This window comes from Nestor notabilis, unplaced genomic scaffold, assembly GCF_000696875.1.
Source record: "Nestor notabilis isolate BGI_N333 unplaced genomic scaffold, ASM69687v1 scaffold659, whole genome shotgun sequence".
In the NCBI taxonomy this organism is placed as follows: domain Eukaryota; kingdom Metazoa; phylum Chordata; class Aves; order Psittaciformes; family Psittacidae; genus Nestor; species Nestor notabilis.
Genome location: NW_009942147.1, coordinates 370 through 18,633, shown reverse-complemented (window position 1 = coordinate 18,633; position 18,264 = coordinate 370). Strand labels below are relative to the sequence as shown.

At 37.8% G+C, this 18,264-nt stretch overlaps 1 protein-coding gene across 1 annotated transcript in view; it reads right to left on the bottom strand.

Moving 5' to 3' along the window:
* The window catches only part of TRIP12 (thyroid hormone receptor interactor 12), a gene marked incomplete at its 3' end in the record, with an annotated part of 68,351 nt that extends 51,468 nt beyond the window's left edge, over nt 1–16,883 (bottom strand). Inside the window, exon 1 of the mRNA XM_010021242.1 lies at nt 16,857–16,883. The remainder of the gene's footprint in view (nt 1–16,856) is intronic.
* Between the last annotated feature and the right edge of the window lie 1,381 nt (nt 16,884–18,264).

Here is an 18,264-nt window from a genome sequence, read left to right as displayed (position 1 = left end):
GGGGGGGGGGGGGGGGGGGGGGGAGGGGGGGGGGGGGAGCTCAAATCGGCAGAAGAAGAAAATGTGCCTGTATAAGTTAGACAGCAGAATATTCCTGTTCATCTGGACAGCTTAAAGGAACCAAAAAAAAAAAAAAAAAAGAAAAAAGAAAAACAACACGGTTCATGGTCTATTTTGTATATGGTTATACAGGATACAAAGTTGAGCTCAGGTGTCTCAGGTCTGTTTGCATGACCAGTGTGGCCAGATCATGGCACTCAGGAATCCATAGCTTTCATTACTGAAGAGTCAATCACCCTTTTAGTGCACTAAGAAATTAAACCAACACTGAAGTTTAACTGAATTCTTATGAGCTGGCTAAGGGGCCTACCTAACATTTAGACTGTAGAAGTCTTTACCTCCTATACTCCTTTCCTCTGGAAGACCTGAAGCTGCAGTTTGAGAAGAAAAAAGTAGTGGCATTGTATAAATATAACACTGTTTTGAAGGCACTCCCCCTCAGTTCTGACACCTCACTGTGTTGGAGTTGTTTTTTTTTTTTTTCCCTTACACTCATCAAGGACAGAAATATTACAAGTTGTGTCACTTCCAGACTGCATTTTGGCTCACAAAAGTACAGAAGTGTCACTCAGATCCTCATCCAAAAAAGAAGGAAAACAGAAAGCAGTTCATCCCTGGAGACATTAAAGGCCAGACTGAATTGTGGTTCTAGTTGAAGATGTCCCTGCTCATCACAGGCAAGTTGGACTAGATGACCTTTGAAGGTCCCCTCCAACCCAAACGATTCTATGATTGATTTTATTCTCTTCTCTCTAGGATTCTTAACTTTGGAAATTAAAAGTGTTGTCAACAGCAACTACTCCTTCTCGAGAGCGTTAGCAATGGAGTTTATAAGAAAAACAATCACATAGTACATTTATTTACAGGGACAGATCACAACTTAATTCAAATAATCTACCCTTGTAAAAAATTCAAATAGTTAAATTTTTTCTTCTCTAAATAAACTAAGTTTGTTACCGTTTCATGTCACTGTAACATGCTCAAACTAGTTCAATATAAGTTTTCCATCAGTGTATGGTTTGACCTGAATTCATTAATAAGGAGAGAGAATGCTCTCTTGGTGGCAGAATGCCAGAATTCAACACTTGAAGAAAATATTTTCATGTTTACAACACCTGTAGTTTCTTGGTCTCCAGTGCTGTTTTGGTTTGTCTTTTTTTAACCAGCCAAGCACTAAATTCTGTTGTAATGCAGTCAATTCTGCAGCAGTTACATTTTTCTTTCAGCACTCGCTTATAAAGTCTATAAAAAGTCTAAAACCCGGAAACTTCCAAATCAATCTATATTCAGTAAAAGATTAATCTGATCTGGACAGCTGCAAATCAGTCAGTGACAGCTCAGCTTAAGAAGCAGCTCAGAAATATTTAAGCCATCTCTGTAACACAAAAGACTTGTTACACCACATGAAGAACAAGCACATATAAACATAGCAAACATTAGCTGCAGAACACTGAACCACTTTTTGTCTCTGTTGACAGCTCCTTTTCCCTTTTAGCACAGGAATGGGAAAAGGAAGGGAAAACTGCAAAAAAAGAGCAAAATTTCTCTGCTAAATCAGATACTGTAGCAAGAGCTTGACTTCACCTCTACAAGAACTTTAAAATTACTGTTACTGACAAGCTGCTAGACAAACAAGTTTACACTAGGAGAGTCTCAGTATGTAATTCTGCTGCCTGCTGCTAATACAGCTGTGGTTCCAACTTGTTAGCAACAATGGAAATACTTTTTTCCTTTTTTAAATTAAAGCAACTGGTATCTCTTCAAGGGAAAAGGCATTTTTCAGCAGCCAAATCCTAAACAAAACTCTCCTATCTGTAGTGAATAGTATAGAGTGAATTGATGAGTTCTTGGTTTTAGCAGAGTCCCAACAAAAGACATCACAAGCAGTAGAAGTAAAAATCTTCTCTGGCCTTCCTTTTCAACTTCCCTAGAAACCTTGGTTTAGTAGGAGCCAAAATTCACTATCTGTGCAATAGCAGCTTAACCTTTCACTAACAGTATAAAACTCAAATATGCTGCCTTGGCAAGTGCAAGGGTTAGAACATTCTCTTCAGACAAGGGGAACAAGCTTGAATGAGGAGCTTTTACCTTCTGCAAGACAACACAAACGAGAGAACAGAACTCTTTATTAATTCATTAAGTACACATCAGTGACACTGCCAGGAATGAAGACAGGTAGGTGTAGGTAGGTGGTCAAATTAAGACCAAGTAAACAGGTGTGGCAAAGTTGGGGCAGGGGGCATTTATTACCAGTGAAGAAAAAAAGTCAGTTGAGTGATAAGTAAAAAACTCAGTTTAGAAGCTCGATTTCAGTATTGTCATGCATGTGAACAGAGAAGTACCAAAAATCATCACCCACTCCAAGTCTGCCCTACCTAATGCTTAATGCCCAGCTGCTTTTGAGCTGCACAGCTCTGTTTACTTCAACATTATGAGTTTGAATGCAGAACCTATTGCTACAACATCAAATCTCTTTCCCATTCTAACCCCACAGACCAGATGGTGCCTTATTTGCAGTTTACCATTCACCTGCATCTGGCACACACAGCCCTAAAGTAAAATCAAAGTGCAGTAGTATAAGACAAACACTGATATGGTACATACCCATGTCCTACCTGCAGAGCCTGTTAGACAATACATGTCCCAGGTTGCAGCACGGCAGGTTGCCTGAGCCCTGCCAGGTTCCTAATCAACTTCTGCCAAGCTGTCTTAAATTACAGAGAGAACTAGTGAGCTCAGTGGCTAGTAAAACATGGTTTGGCCACCTAAAGTATAAATCAGCATAAAATGATCTCTGCAGTCTTCTAGACAACTAGAAGGGGAGAGGCAAAAACAAACAAAAATAAAAATCAGAGACTAGACCTTACAGAAGTTACTGCTGGAAGAAGAACACGAAAAACAGTTGACTTGTACACGACGATTAGACCCAAGATTATAGGGCATTATGTAGATGTACCCTGAAAACAAGGTAGAGGGAAGAGATTGGGTCTTCATTTTTATAATATTCAGCTTCAGCTTGAAATAGTTTACATACAGAAATGCCAAAAGCGGAGAAGTCCGATCACTCAATACTAGCATGGCTTAAAAAGAAACATTTTAAAGATAAAAACCAAAAATGTAATAAAAAAAAAAAAAAAATATGTTTCCAGGGGAAGTGGAGTACACCTCTATCTTCTACTTAACTAGAACAGATCTCGGGGGTTTTATCTTCAAAATATCATTTAGAAGTCTGGATAAATCAGGAGGATCTCAGAAGTTTCTCTTTTGTTTTTCTAATCACTGGTATTTAACACTGACTCAGATTGATGTCTGTTAAGGCTTCCTTTCCTATACTGTCTCAAACAGGTTATGCTATCACGAATGAAGACTTCTATCCAAAAAAAGGTCATAGGCCTAATGCATAACAAGATTCCTATGCCACATGATACAACCTGGGAAATGGTTTAATTGTAGCTGTTGAGGAAGAAATCCAATTAAAACAGGTTAAGTTTCCGGCTTCCTCAGCACTGGATCTTCATACAGATCTTTAATTATCACAAGGATACTACAACAACAAACAAAGGGATTAAAACACATTTAGGGTTTTTAAACTGGGTAAGTGCTCAATTCCAAGATGCCACTGGCTCATGTGCCACAGGAGCATCTTCTCAACCTAAGAAAAATTTAGACATTGACATTATACCTTGCACTGATGTAATAAGAACAAGCTCTAATACACATACCAAATCACTGACACAGACACAATTAAAGACATTTACCTTGTATGAAATCATGTACCAAACTACCTACCAAACATCAGTTTAGAGAAACAGAAGTTCTGTCTAAAGCTGAACAAAAAGAAGTCACACCCAAAGAAGCACCTGGTAAACACCATCAGGACTTCACAGTGCTCAGAGTTATTCGTTCATGGTAACTACACAGAAGAACCTACAGTATTAGCTTCCAGAACGGCACTTCAGGAAGGTTCCAACCCTTACAGTCATGGAAGAAGCTTCCAAAAGCCAGAGTATCCCAAACTTTATGAAAGAATTAAACATCATGGCATACTTTGAGAAGACTGTCTACTATGACAACACATACACGTTTTCAGTGCTCTACAAATAAAACAAGTTTGTGGGAATGAGGCATTGTACGTGGGAATTAGAGTATGTGATCAGCAAATGAATGCTCCAAGAATCTGAATGCAGAGCATTAAGATGCTGAACTTAAGCAATCTAAGTATTAGAGGTCTTTCAAATGCTTCTTAGAAGGATGCCAGACTTAGTCTTAATTTTAAGCTAGACAAGAACTCACCATCACCAAACCTTAATACAGACAAAAAAGTGTCTACTACAAACTCCTCCCTTCCCATATGTGCAAGTACCACTAGCCCTTTTCTCTGCTTTACCTCAACAAGGATTTTTACTTCCTCTCTCCCAGGCTACCCACACATTTTCTTTGCATAAGGAACAACTGTAACCATATACATATATTATAGTTCACTAGGTGAACACATTTACACTAATAAGGTATTTTTCCTCAGGGTCATAGGATGGCCCAGTTGGCCTGAAGCCCCTGCTGATAGTCAATCACTTATGATTGAAAGAAAGGCTACTTACTTTCTGGGAAGATGTTCCAATAGATGCTGCCTAAATTTGTTACCTCCCAGCTAAACAGCTGCTCCCTAATATATTGTAAGGATTCAGAGACTACCACTAATACAGCAAACTAACGAGAAGAACACAAAGTTTCTCCACAGTACCAAGATACTTATAAAGAACAAGCAGAGCTTTAAGCCTTCTACAGCTTGACCTTGGGACCAAAATGATTATATAAAAACTAGATATTATAATAGCTGATTTGATACACCTTTGCTCTTGCAATTTGCTCTGTGACCCAATCAGAATACTCAAAGGTTGCCTCCTATACAGGTGACCTTTTATCCTGCACTAATGCCCAACTATGCCTTAAGAATAAACCTATGACCTTTTATCCTACACTAATGCCCAACTATGCCTTAAGAATAAACCTACAACCTATTGCCCCCAAACAACACATACTGATTCTGGCCTTCTCTAGGATTGAAATAGAACATGATGAGGAAGAGAGGAAAGGGAAACACTGTTTCCTTGGGTGATATGCGTGCACATCAATGACAGAATACTTTGGAGCAAGGCTATTCATCCATCTTGCTACACTCCTGAAAGTAATTTTTGCAAACAAGAATATTATCCCATACCATTAAGACAACACTGAATTGGAAGCAAACTTCACTTAACTCCCATGCAAGACAGTCTTGTCTTTATGGTGTTTGGGTTTTTGGGGGTTTTACGGTTTGGTTTGGTTTTTTCCCTTTAAAAAAATATCCACAAGACTTTTACATATCTTCTGAACTATTACAGATGTTATCCTCTTTACTATTTAAGCCACTTAATAAAATGCACTAGTAAAAAAGACAAACAAAAGAATATTTAACTGCAGAAGGCAGATTTATCATGATGGAAGACAGAATAACTCTCTCTACAACATTTCAGTAAAAACCACACAGGGAATGGAGTGGCATCAGGGGAAGATTAAAGAAAGAATACATAGTACTCAGGCTTGTGAAGGAAGATGGAAAATAACTGTAGGCCCATAACTGAGCACAGTTTCTTCCTTCTCTCTCCTCTGCACAATATCTTATCATATCAAACGCAAAATTTGTGTACTTCAGAAAGACTGGAGCCTCTCTTAATCCTACATCTGTTTTGCTAATGAAAGATACTCAGCTAGGAGCATGCACATCCCCATCCCACATACGATTAATGAGCAATGAAGTGTTCTATAATCACAGTATCTTTACTATTTCTACTTCCTCACTTCAGGTCTTAGACATCTTTTCCCCCCATCAATTATTTCCTAGCACCTCCAGCCCCCACCAGCTACCAAAGATGGAAACTAACTGTTTTAACTTTGGGTCTTTCTCCTATGCTTTTCAATGTTTACTTGTATGTTTTCTTTGTACTTAAAGCCTTCTCTGGAAGAACAGTTTTGGGACAGATACTGTGTACTGCAATTTGAAAATAGCCTGATCTGTCCAGCAGTTTCCTGCACAGATCTGAAAGTTAATGAAACCACTGCAAACTGGCAGTAGCTACTAAGAAATAGCTTTGACTATTTCCTATTAAATGTCTATTTTGACTAATTAGAAAGTAGAGAATACAAAGCTTCTAACATTGAACTTTCAAATCAGCAGTCTCACCCTATCAAGGACAGCATATGCCAGTAGCATATACTAATATAACAATATTTATTGCATTGAACAGCTGCGTGATGAGAGTCTAAAAGTTTCAGTGGTGCCTTTTTTATTTTCAACAAAAGCATTCTGGATGCAGTATAGTAGTGTGCATTTCATAATGGATACTTTTCCAATTAAAAAGTCAGCATAAATATTCTGTACATATTCAAGTACGACAGACATTGAGCCAAACTTTTTTTTTTTTTAATAACTCCATTAACTCTAAGCTTAAGAGCGATTACACTTCCTTTTACTCTTCCTACAAGATTTAACTCACGCTAAAGTTACAGTGCAGACTAAGGAGAGAAAAACCTAAACAAGACAGACTTCAAGGCATTAAAGCTATCAGCCTGTACTATGCAATTCTTCAGCTGAACACCATCCTATCTTTCAAAGAGTACCACAACACTGACGTATGCTAAAAACCCAACTACATTTCTTGGGAGACTTCCTAGCGAGTGTGGTCATCTAAATAAATTAGAAAGGAAATTTAGTTCCTCTAATCCATAAACTAAGTAGAAGTCTCATGTACTTCACAGAAGGTAGCTTCCAGCTACTATCTATATTTATCCAAAGCTCCTACCTTTGAGGATGTCATTATTTCAAATCCCTCTACTTACACAAATACCTCAGAAAGTACAGGAATAGAGTACAATTCTTAGTTTCATTCTAATGCCTGGGCAGACCATTTTTGTTTAAGAATTCAGTACACTGAACTTCAGGAGTTGGTAAAAAATGTAGATTATTGCACCTGCACAAGTTTATATAGACAATTTAAAACCTGATACTTGGAGTTACCACTGTTATCAGTAAAAGCTTTCAAATTCTTCTGAAGCAACCTGAAATTACATCAGGTTCTCCACCACTCTCCCACCACAAATGATAATCCCATCTATGCAAGTATAAAGAACAAAGCAGCTAAGATGATAGCCAGTCACAAATATGCATTCTTAAATTATTCCCACCTCAAAGCTGGGCCACCAATCTTCCCAACAATGCAGCAAACATACACTAAGAGTATGTGCAACTCTAGTTTGTAGCCGTAACCTGGAATACTATTAAGTAGTAACAAATTACCTTGATTCTGGATGCACCTTAACTAAACTGAAACATTTACATCACTATATCCTGCTATAGATTGAGCTTCAGCTTCTAACTGCCACAGGTCTGGATTTGCACCAGTTACCTTCTTGTTTTGATACTGTCAACAGAAAGACCAAACCCTTCTGAAGTATGCTTTTTAAACAAGTTAAATAATATACATAAAGCAAAGGTAGGGGCTTGCAAGCCCCAATTCAGCTATGTCTCACACAAGTTATCTGAGATTCAGAGAAAATCAGTAGCTTCTCATCTTCTCTACTTGTCACACTCTTATTTCTGAACAGCTTTCATGAGTCAATGGGCACAAAACTCCAGGTCCTTGAATTCCTTGCCTGAGCTGCTCTAAGCTTAAGCATGCCAGGTTAACATCTTTAAATCACCTTCATTTAAGAGAATTAAGCACAGAGATCCCCATGGGAGCAATTACCTTTCATGGTATAGCTATAACATTTATGACAATACAGCGACAGTCACTGGTATAAAACCTTATACATACTTGTGTGCTTTGTTTTTTCTCCTCCTGTTAGCCTTTAGCTAGCAACTAAATATTTTGGGCTAAAGGCCTGGCATTTAAAGTACTCCAACCTAAAGTAACCTGAAAACACAGTAAGGAACAATTGTCCCTCCACTTCTAAAAAAACAAACAAACAAACAAAAAAAAAAAAAACACAACAAAAAACCACAAAAAAAAAAACCAAAAAAAAAAAACACCCCACAAATGTACTATTTAAAAAGAGATCCCATTAGTGTTGACAGCATTTCCAGGAATATGTCCTTTCCTGACAAACTAATATTAAAGATTGGTTCTTTCAAATACTTCTCACAGAACAGCCTACTTTCCTCCACCATGTCAACAGTACCATGAAATTATATTTGTTTAGTTTATGAACTTCTGTAAATATTCTCAAACTGGAGTTTCACAAAAGAACACAAGTACTCTTTGATGAGCACTATTAAACTACAGCTTTCCAACCCTGTCAGTCTCAAAGCTGTGTTACAGCAAACAACTACAGCAAGAATATTTTTGCCTGAAGTACTTCTATCTTTCAGACATAGCTGGACTTAAAACACACACAGCTACAGTGAATGTGCAATCAGAGGCCAACATTGCAAAAAATGGTTGGAAATGACAGTTCTGTAAGCTATGGGTGTTTAGCCCACAGACATTTGTAACACCTGAAGACAGGCAATAATATTAAACTTGTGATGGAATTAGATCTTGAAATCCTCATTCAGTAAATAACAGGACATTAGTAGATTCCAGAAGTGAAAGACTTTCTGAACAGCAAAACTCTAAACACTTGGTACTATAACCAGGATTACAGAAGAGAGGGCATTCATTATTTTGTTTCCGTTTTGTTAAATCCAAAATTATTTAAACAACCAACTTCTGTTAAGTAGCATCCAAATAGAATACATCATTGTATGAGTGTAGCAGAGAGCATTTAAAATGATAAGACTGTTACCCATAGAAGGAAAAACTATGGAATAAAAGCTTTATTGTTGTTACAGCCTTGCTTATTTTAATATAACTACACAAGTGATATGGTTACCTAAAGCCAGAGCTGTTCCCTCGAAGTTCCCTTTTTTTTTCCCCCCAAACTAACAAAACTTACAAGTTTCCTTTCCTCTCCTCCTTCCCTCCCTCAACATAATAAATACGCATTCAAAATACAGAACAGTGAATTATTCTAATGAGATGCTTGCAACGCTAAGTACAATAATACCAAGCACCATGGAAATCCTATCCCTCAGTACTAAAACCGAGAAGTTTTACTATAAGCCAAGCTTGTGAGTTGACATAAGCATTAGCAACTATGTGCTCCAGTTACTCACAAAGTGATACTGGACGGGAAGGGGGGTGTGGGGTGTAGGGTGGAAGAGGAACCAATGCTTATGTAGATATACTATTACAGAGTAAATGAGAATTCTCCAGTGCTTTTGTACAAAAAGCATTTATCTGGAATACTCTACCCCATCACAGTTGGCCTTGGTCAGGAGAGATGAATTCCAGTTGAAAGAACAGAAGAGTGCTCTTACAGGAGGTGACTAATAAAACCTGTATTATTCAGCCTGGCAACAAGGTTATAAACACTTCAAGTGCCAAGGATAAAACACCAAGAAAAGAAAATTACTTCAAATAAGAGGAGAGCATTGATACAGTTAGCAGGCAAAAGTTATGACAAACTTTCAGGCTGGAAATAGATGATCCTAACTTTTAAGAAACAACATGCTGAAAGAATCTCCCAGGAGGACTGACGAATTAAAATGCAAGTATGAGAACTAAACCAGTGCATGCACTTGGCTGCTTTTTAGACAGCTGCAAGTTAGATATACCAAGTGATATACCAACATTAACAAGATTACACTTTTGACATTATAAGGTCTCTTACTAAGCTTATGCCTAGACCATAGTTCCTCACTGTCCTTACAGAGAGCTGACAAATAACATGTTCTGTTGTTCTACTAGGGCAGCCACAGAGATGAGATGCTCATGTTGCTCAGGACTGAGACACTCAGGCACAAAAAATACTTTAAATGCTCAGTTCCTAGGAAAGGCTAGTACATCCACCTTGTTCTTTTTGCTAAGGAAGTAGCCTGAACGCCATTCTTATTATCACAACACCCATTCTTTCCCAGAAGATAAACTTGAAGAATACATTGTAAAGAAGCAAACCTATATTATCTGCAGGTTGTGAAGCTGCTCCTATCCTGTCCCATAGTACCTACCACTTTAACTTTATTGTGACTACGAAAATAAAACTTGCCCCCACACCTTCTGCTGAGAAGGAGGGGTGGAGGCAGAAGATAGCTCTCCACAAAGCAAGTTATTGCAATAAGCAGTGAGTTCTAGGATTTAAAACTAAAAAAACCACAAACCATACACCATGCTTTTGGACAGGGTTATTCTATGCAGAGGTTGTTTATCCAGCTTGATCCTTCTATTGCTGTGTCACTCTCTGTCCATATGTTCATGTTTGATATCTCCCAAATGTGTGTGTGCGGGGTGGGGGGGGGAACTGGAGAAGAGAGGGGGAATATGCCGGAGTTAATACATTCAGAAAACCAAAACAGTTACTCTATAATTTTTTTTTAACAAAGAGCTCCATGTAGAACTAACAAACAAAATATATGAACTCTATGGAAGTACCATATAGAGATTCTATAATTGAGTTATTAACAACTTTCAAAGATGAATTACAGAACATGGAAAGTCAAAATACCACTCTCTGTTATTAGGTCAATTAACAACATCATCTGCTGTCTAGTTTTGATCTACCATCTTACCAAGCTGACTTTCCAAATAGCCTGACATAACTTCGTTGAATGAAAACGATATTGAAAAACCTAAAAATCTCTAGGGAAGAAACCAGTTCCTAGCTTAAGGGTAACAGCTTTTAGAAGCAAACGCATTAAGCAATTTTGTGATGCACAGCAACCTACTACTTGGCTTACTTCTGATTAAGTTTTTGACATGCTCCAACCCTGCTAAAAAAAATTATTAATTTAATTGCATTAGTAGTACAGGTGAGATCTAAGCAGCCTTGAAATGGCAACAATGAAACAGACACCACACACAGAAGCAACAATAGTTTAGAACAGTCAGGCTGCTGAAGAACAGGTTGAAGGAGTTGACAAAGTATTTCTGGCGACACTACAGCCGTTGACAGCAGAAAGCACAGTCAGAATTGAAAAGCAAGATCTCACTCTGATAGAAACTCAGATTTCATCTGAACATAAGGAGTTTTGAAAAATAGGTGATACAACTACATCACGTTTATCTACTGACATAAGCTACCCAACAGGAATCTATTTAAAACCACAATAATACTTTTAGCAGGTTTTGACTAAGTCTGTGACAGAGGAAAAAGCCTGATGCACCCAGGGAATATACTTTACTCTAGACAACCTCTGGGAGCAATGAAGTATAGCAAGAAGTGTGTTCACTGCTTTGTATTTTGAAAGTGACAGATTGAGATTACTTCGCCTGTCACTTCAGTAGAGTCTCATAGGCAACTTTACATTTATTTTAAGTGTGCTCTCAAAAATTAACTCATCACTACATTTGTATTTACCTCAAGTTTCCAAACATATAGTTCTCAGGTTCTATCTTACTTGAGTTCATCTGCATACAGCACAGTTAAGTCAAAATCTTCAGCACTCTTTCTGCTCCACCTCCAGTTCGGTTTTGGCAGTATTTCAAGAACCCCTAAACTATTAAGGAAAAAAAAAAATCCCATCCTTACTACTGTGACCATAGTGCTCAAGTATTTGAAAATTAATGGAGGCATTTAAGCAGTACTGTTCCTTCACATACTAAATTCCACAAAATCCATCTTTCCTCTTCACAGTTAACCTGAAGAATGCTCAGTTTCTGCTTTCACCATGAAGTATTTAATTTGCAGACTGAGGTGTGCAACAGCATTTCTCTTAACAATGCTTCTTCCATTTCTAGTTACAAAGTGCTGATTAAAGTTTTGAGCTGCAGCCCTGCTGACAGTCTAGTACAGAACATGGCTACATTCAGTTGCAAGACTACAAATATGCAGCAGAACTATATCAATTTTAAAGTTGTCATACAAAAAAATTTGAAGAAAGCATATTTGCTATCTTTATTTTTGGCAAAGAAACACATTTGTTCTTCTGCCAAGCTTTTTGTAACCAAGTATGGGAATCAAACTTCTTCAATCTTATGGCATAATGCAGGTCTTCATTTTTATTAACAGTGTTTCATTGTAGAAAGCTACCCACTAAATAAATCAGGCAGAACAGTACCAGAGTAAGATGTGGCAGCATGTACTGCTGCATAAACACGTAAAAAACATTGTTAGATAGACTGCTGATCTTTTAAGTACAACTTTTAACACTTGGAATCCTGGCTTAAAGTTTGCCAAAGTTATGCTGTTTCCATCACTGTCAGTTGAAGATTCAGTTGAAATGGTATTTTGTCCACAAATTTTCTTACTAACATCAAATGAAGTTGCATTTTTATGTACATTGATGGTATTCTTGCACTTTCCATTACTTGAACCCCATTTATTTTGATTACTGGTATTACTTAAAAGATCCGAAACCTAGCTACACAGCTTCTTCTCAGGTGCTATTGACTCAGGGTTATTTCACATAGACTATGACTGCCTGAGCGCCCCAGTTCAAGTTATCAATTTCCCACCTTCCTCTCACCCTTATGATGGATGAATTCATCAAGCTATTATACCTGAACCAACTGCAAAAGTCAAAACACATGAAGTTTTGAAGAGCAATTAGACTTCCCAGTCAGTAACTTGATTAAAATGGAGTAGTATCCTCAAAATAGAGAGGAAGAAAACATTCACTCCCTCATGAAGGCAGAGTTCCAAGTCCGCATTCAGTATACAGCCTATTAATATGCACCTTCAGTTACTTTCTTCATTAGTTCTCTTTAAATGCATAGCCACATCTCACCTGTGATCAGGGGGTTCAGTTACACTGCACACACCTTCCAGGAAGGGACACTCTATACTAAATAAGCTAATTTCATAAGGGATTTGACATTATAAGACACAGAACACTATTAACATGGATAAGATGTCATCTTCTAGCCCTGATGTTAACCACGTCTTAAAAAAATAATCTTGTCCAAAAATAGACATCTACCACAGATTCATATCCACAAAGATATATAATGTAAAGACAGCTTCTTCTCACTTACTCCAGAAGTTAAAGCAAGCATCAAGGACATTGAACTAAAGTTCCTGATTGGTGGTGGTAAGCCATATGTGTGCAGTTTTTCTTTTGGGGGGGGGGGCGAAGAGAGAAGTACAGAGGATGTTGAAATGCACCATCACAAGTGTTATAATGCATTGTTTACATTTACATTTTTCCTTTTTTGGTGCCTCAACACTCATTTATATTGCTCCTAAAAAAATTAATGTAAAAGTGGTTTTCTGATTTCCATATTTATTTACCTGTCTTTCTACTTTTACACCTAAGCAGTCTCAGACTAAGGGAGGAGGTACAGAACAGACTTTAAGCACATAAGCCCCTGCAGTACAGAGAGATCATTTCACCTACTCAAGAGTAGGTAAGACAAGTCACAAGCAGCTTGTAGCAAGACAAAGAAGGCAGAAGTCAGACATGGAGAAAGATGAAGGAGAACAAAACAGCGCACATGCTTTCTAAAAGCAAAGATAGCCTAAGACTGGACCTAGTTACCTTGGAGAGTAAGTATGTACTAGATGACGGTTTGTCCCAGGCCTATTTTTCCTAATGGTCTTGCCCTTAGGAACTACCCCTAAAATCAAAGTAAAAATTCTTCATTTCAGTTACTGCTCTGCATTAATAACAATTGATATTAACCATGCTTTAAACATACAATAGGTGTCAGCCACAAATCTGAAGGAGATGCACATTGCTGCTATGAAGCCTAATGCCCCTTTCACAACTTGACAATCTTCTGAAAGTTTAACACCTTCATCCCCAAATAACATGTACATCAGAAAACCAACATATCTGTAGACTTTCATTTCACCTTTACAAAGTCTAGCAAGTAGCTGCCCCTCTTTACATGAAGTTTATTTATCTGGAGGTTATGCACTAAAGTAAGGGTTGTCAGTAACAAGTTACTCTGAAAGAAGAATAAACATGAAATGTATCTTTTCTGTCATATCTTAAAAAAGCCTTCTTGTTCAACAAGTACCTCAGCTTCCATTTTGAAATACCAAATTGCTCCCTACAATTCTAGGTTCACATGCCAGGAGATGACTCAGACCCTTTCATACCTTTTAAGAAGGTCAAATCTTCGCAGTTCAGCATGCACACTTTATTGCGGACACCACCACAAAGCAGACCAATCCATTCAGAACACTGATTTCTCCGTGCTTCTTGAGACAGCATTGTACTACTACACACTGTAGAACCCCTCCAGTTTCCTCTCCACACATACCCACATACCTCTTCAGGTTTATTGTCTTGTGGTTTTTTTGTTGGTTTTGGTTTTTTCCTTTCTTATCACTCAAGCAGATGGAGCCACTTTATCAGTTCAGTGATCAATGGAAAACTATTCAAGAGTAGATAAAGTCAAGTGGTGAACAGGGCCAAGTGACCTCCAGGGTCCTTTCCAAACTGGCTTACTCTACGAATCATGACAAGAAAGGCTTTTTTTGAGTAACTGAAGGCAACTATGGCTTGAACACCATTGCTAGTATTTCTCACACTTATTAAATATTGAAGTCCAGTGTTGAATCACTGCGATTAATGTTTCTGATATACACCGAACTTTTCCAGTTTTCCAATATAAAAGTCTTCATTTCAAAAGTTGGTTATCTACTGCTGTTATACATGGCAGTTTTCTACCATATTTGTACTGAGTATGCTCATGAGTCAAGTAAGACTGGCAACAGTCAGTATATTGCAAGACAAGCCTTATTATAAACAGGGAGAGTAAACAGATTGGTTATGTGTGCTCAAACCCTGGCTGCCAGACAGAATTGAAGGAGAATATGACTGCGTGTTTATACAGTTAAGTTTCTACCAAGTTGATGAGAAACATTCTATCATGTGGCAGGATTAGGAGAACAATTGCTCCTCAAAACTAACCTTCACCCTGAAGTAACCACCACTGGTATCTGAAAGCATGCAATGGAAAAGCTAGTTGACTTACCTCTATCTTTCACTGACTGTACACTTGATACCATGTGTAGCTAGAAAATCTTTTATTTACAGAAGATTAATTCATGTTTTAAAGTTAATCATATTATTTAAAAAAAAAAAAAAAAAAAAGACATCCTGAAACAAGAAGCTACATACAGGCTTTTGCCATGCTTGATCATCAGTGAGGAGTCTGAAAACAGGTTTGCTTCTTGAGAAACACATTATGTAAACTGAAAAAATACCAGGAGGGAGAAAAAAAGAGTTAGTGTGACTTTGTTTTGTAGTTATCAACCTCATGTTCCAAATTAAAACTTTCCTATGAAAACACTCTGCAAGAAGTTGGTTCTTATACTGCCATAAAACTGCTATGATACCATATATAGATTAAAATATTAAGAGCAATTTCAAAGTATTACTTCTTCAGAAAAAACAAACTCACTGACCCAAAGGTGATCTGTTGCCCTACCAAAAATTCAGATGTACTGCTACCTTCAGTCAGTACTGAATGGGGCAGTGACAGCTTGATGAAAAGTTTCCACTATTAAGAGTGTCATAGAGTCCACAATGTACTTTATAGGGAATGTTATTAATTTGACAGGTGATAAACAAGACACAGATGATCCAACAGGCCAATGGGAGATCCCAGAAACATTTGGGTTTAAGTTTTTGACAATGTGATAGTACACCATGTTGTACAACTTCAGGATTTGATTATACTTTGTCAAAATAATTTAGTCTCAGTGTGACAGAAGACAGACCTGTGATCAGAAGTGTTCTACATGACGCTTACTAATTAGCTTGTAGAAAATACAGCATGGCCTATAAGATTAACACAGATAGTTCTGATATTTGCTTACGCTGCAAATTAAGAATAATCATGTAGGTTAGCCAAACAATAACTTTCCTACTCATGCTTCAGTTTCACTGCTTAGGAACAAAGGGAATTTAGTCAAGTTATCTTCCTGGATTGTCTCAAAGTAGGTAACTGTACTTATCAGCAATGTAAGGACCCACACAGAAATTCATCATGTCTTCATCCGCTACATTAAAGTCAACTGCATTACATTTTTGGTAAACTGCTGCGGAAGGAATACAGTGCCTTTGCTGCCTGCAGCTTTCAGCCTCAAATTTACAAGTGAACAAGTTTTGATCATTACTTTTTCCTACAATATTTACATTCTGAGTTTGAAGACAGTCAAAATGCAATATAAAATAGAAAATAATAAAAATTAATTTGTGCATCATTCCCGATTGAGAATGACAGTTCTGATTATTCATTTACTGGGAAGATACAGGTTGTTTCCCTAATGGTCACTTTGGCCTAAAGAACTTTTGCAAGACATCAAAAGGCTCCATTTTCATAAGCCTCTTACTCAACAGGTCGGCACTCCTACTGAATTAAATCTGCTATATTAGTAAGTAGTAATGTCACACTGTGGGTGACCTACAATTTTTCTACTGAAAGGTAAGGCCTGGTTAGGGTCCTACCTATGGAGCCATCTGGAGACTGAAGAACATTCAAATTCAAAAGTAGTCAATTCAAGCTTACTATTTCCAGTTCTTTCAGACACCCGTGGAGTGAGAAGCAGGGGAAAACCCCACACCACAGATTACCTGTATTTCTAACACTGCAACCAGATACATCAAACAGCAAAAACTAAAAATACCCTTCCATTTTAAGATCAAAACCAGTGTATATACAGAGCCAAGCCATTCACAATCAGCTACATTTTACAAGTGTAGAAACTATTACAAATCAAAAACACATGTCTGAAAACCTGAATTATTATTTACAGTATTTACTCACCAGAACACTGCTTTTAAACATCTTAGTTTAAGTACAATACTGTTAAAACTATTACCTTCAAAACCTGAAATACTAATATTTTCATAAATACATTTCATTCCTATCAATATTTAGTAAATACGCTACCAAACAATAGAAAGGTACATACAGCTTTTTTCAAGTACTTCTTCCATGTTAGTTATGCATATTTTTAAAATGTAGAAAAAATAAAAATATATGTTAAAACTTCTATCTTAATGAAAAAAAATTAAAAACTCATAAATCTGAGCAGAAATCAAATACCAAAAACCAGCCCTGTACAATTAGAAGTCTAGACTTGGGGGGTGAGAGAGGAGAGAGAGAACTGGAGAGAATATACCAGAGATAAACAGAAGTAATCACAGCAATGCTTGCTAGCTTTTAGGATCTTACCAATTAAGTATACCTTCAGTGACAATTCCTTACACAAAGCTTGTGAAATTAATTTAAGTGTTTAGAATTCCTCTTCTTTCTCATTATAAAGGATGTACTTCATATTTGTCAGGTGGTAACTACTCAACTCCTCTTCTGACTGCCTTTAAAGCGCCAGGAAGCTCAAATTCATAATACACATAACACAAACTGTGGAAGTTATCCTGTTTGAGTGAAGTTTTGTGTTATAGTATTAGAACCTCTGGATCAATATTATTTTTGCTGAGCAAGACAGGAATTAGAAAAAAATATCTTTTGGAAAAAATTAAAAATTATTGGATTGCTACACATAATAAAAACGCCCTCAAAACAAACCACACACACTTTAAAAATGTTCCCGAGTTGCATGCCAGACTTACAGAATAAATTTAGGCCAGTACCAAGCACTCATTTCTTCCCCGTGTGTAAATGCGACACAATCAGGCCTCACATGCAGGCCTCTCTCTCCAATACAGGCAGGACCTTTGTTCGATACGTCGATGTTTTTCCCCCCAAAGCCCTTGACATAACTTTCCATTCTTTCCCCTATTATTTTCCGGTTCACAGTCTAGACTTTCGGACTCCCGTTCTGTGAAAACCCCTGGCTGTCGAGAAAGCCAGTGCACTCGGAAGGGGGGGGAAGGGGGAACAATAAAAAAGTTGAACAGCAGGAAGACGGGCCTACAGGTCTGGCGAAAGCCCCGGTATCGGTTTGTTTCCCAGCCCCAGAGAACCAGAGCAGTTACCAGGAGGAGGCTGGCGTCGGTACTAACGGCACCTCAAAACTTCTCGCGCTCCCCAGCCCCCCCGGGAAGGGGGAAGAGCCAGGCAGGAAAGGCAAAACCCAGCGTTTGATCAGCCTCCAAGTACGACGCATTATGCAAGCGAAAGCGAGGACCAGGCAACTTGCTTTTTAACGGAAAGCAACAAAAACATCAGTTCTAAAACGTTAACGGCGAAAACAACCCCTCTCGTGGGT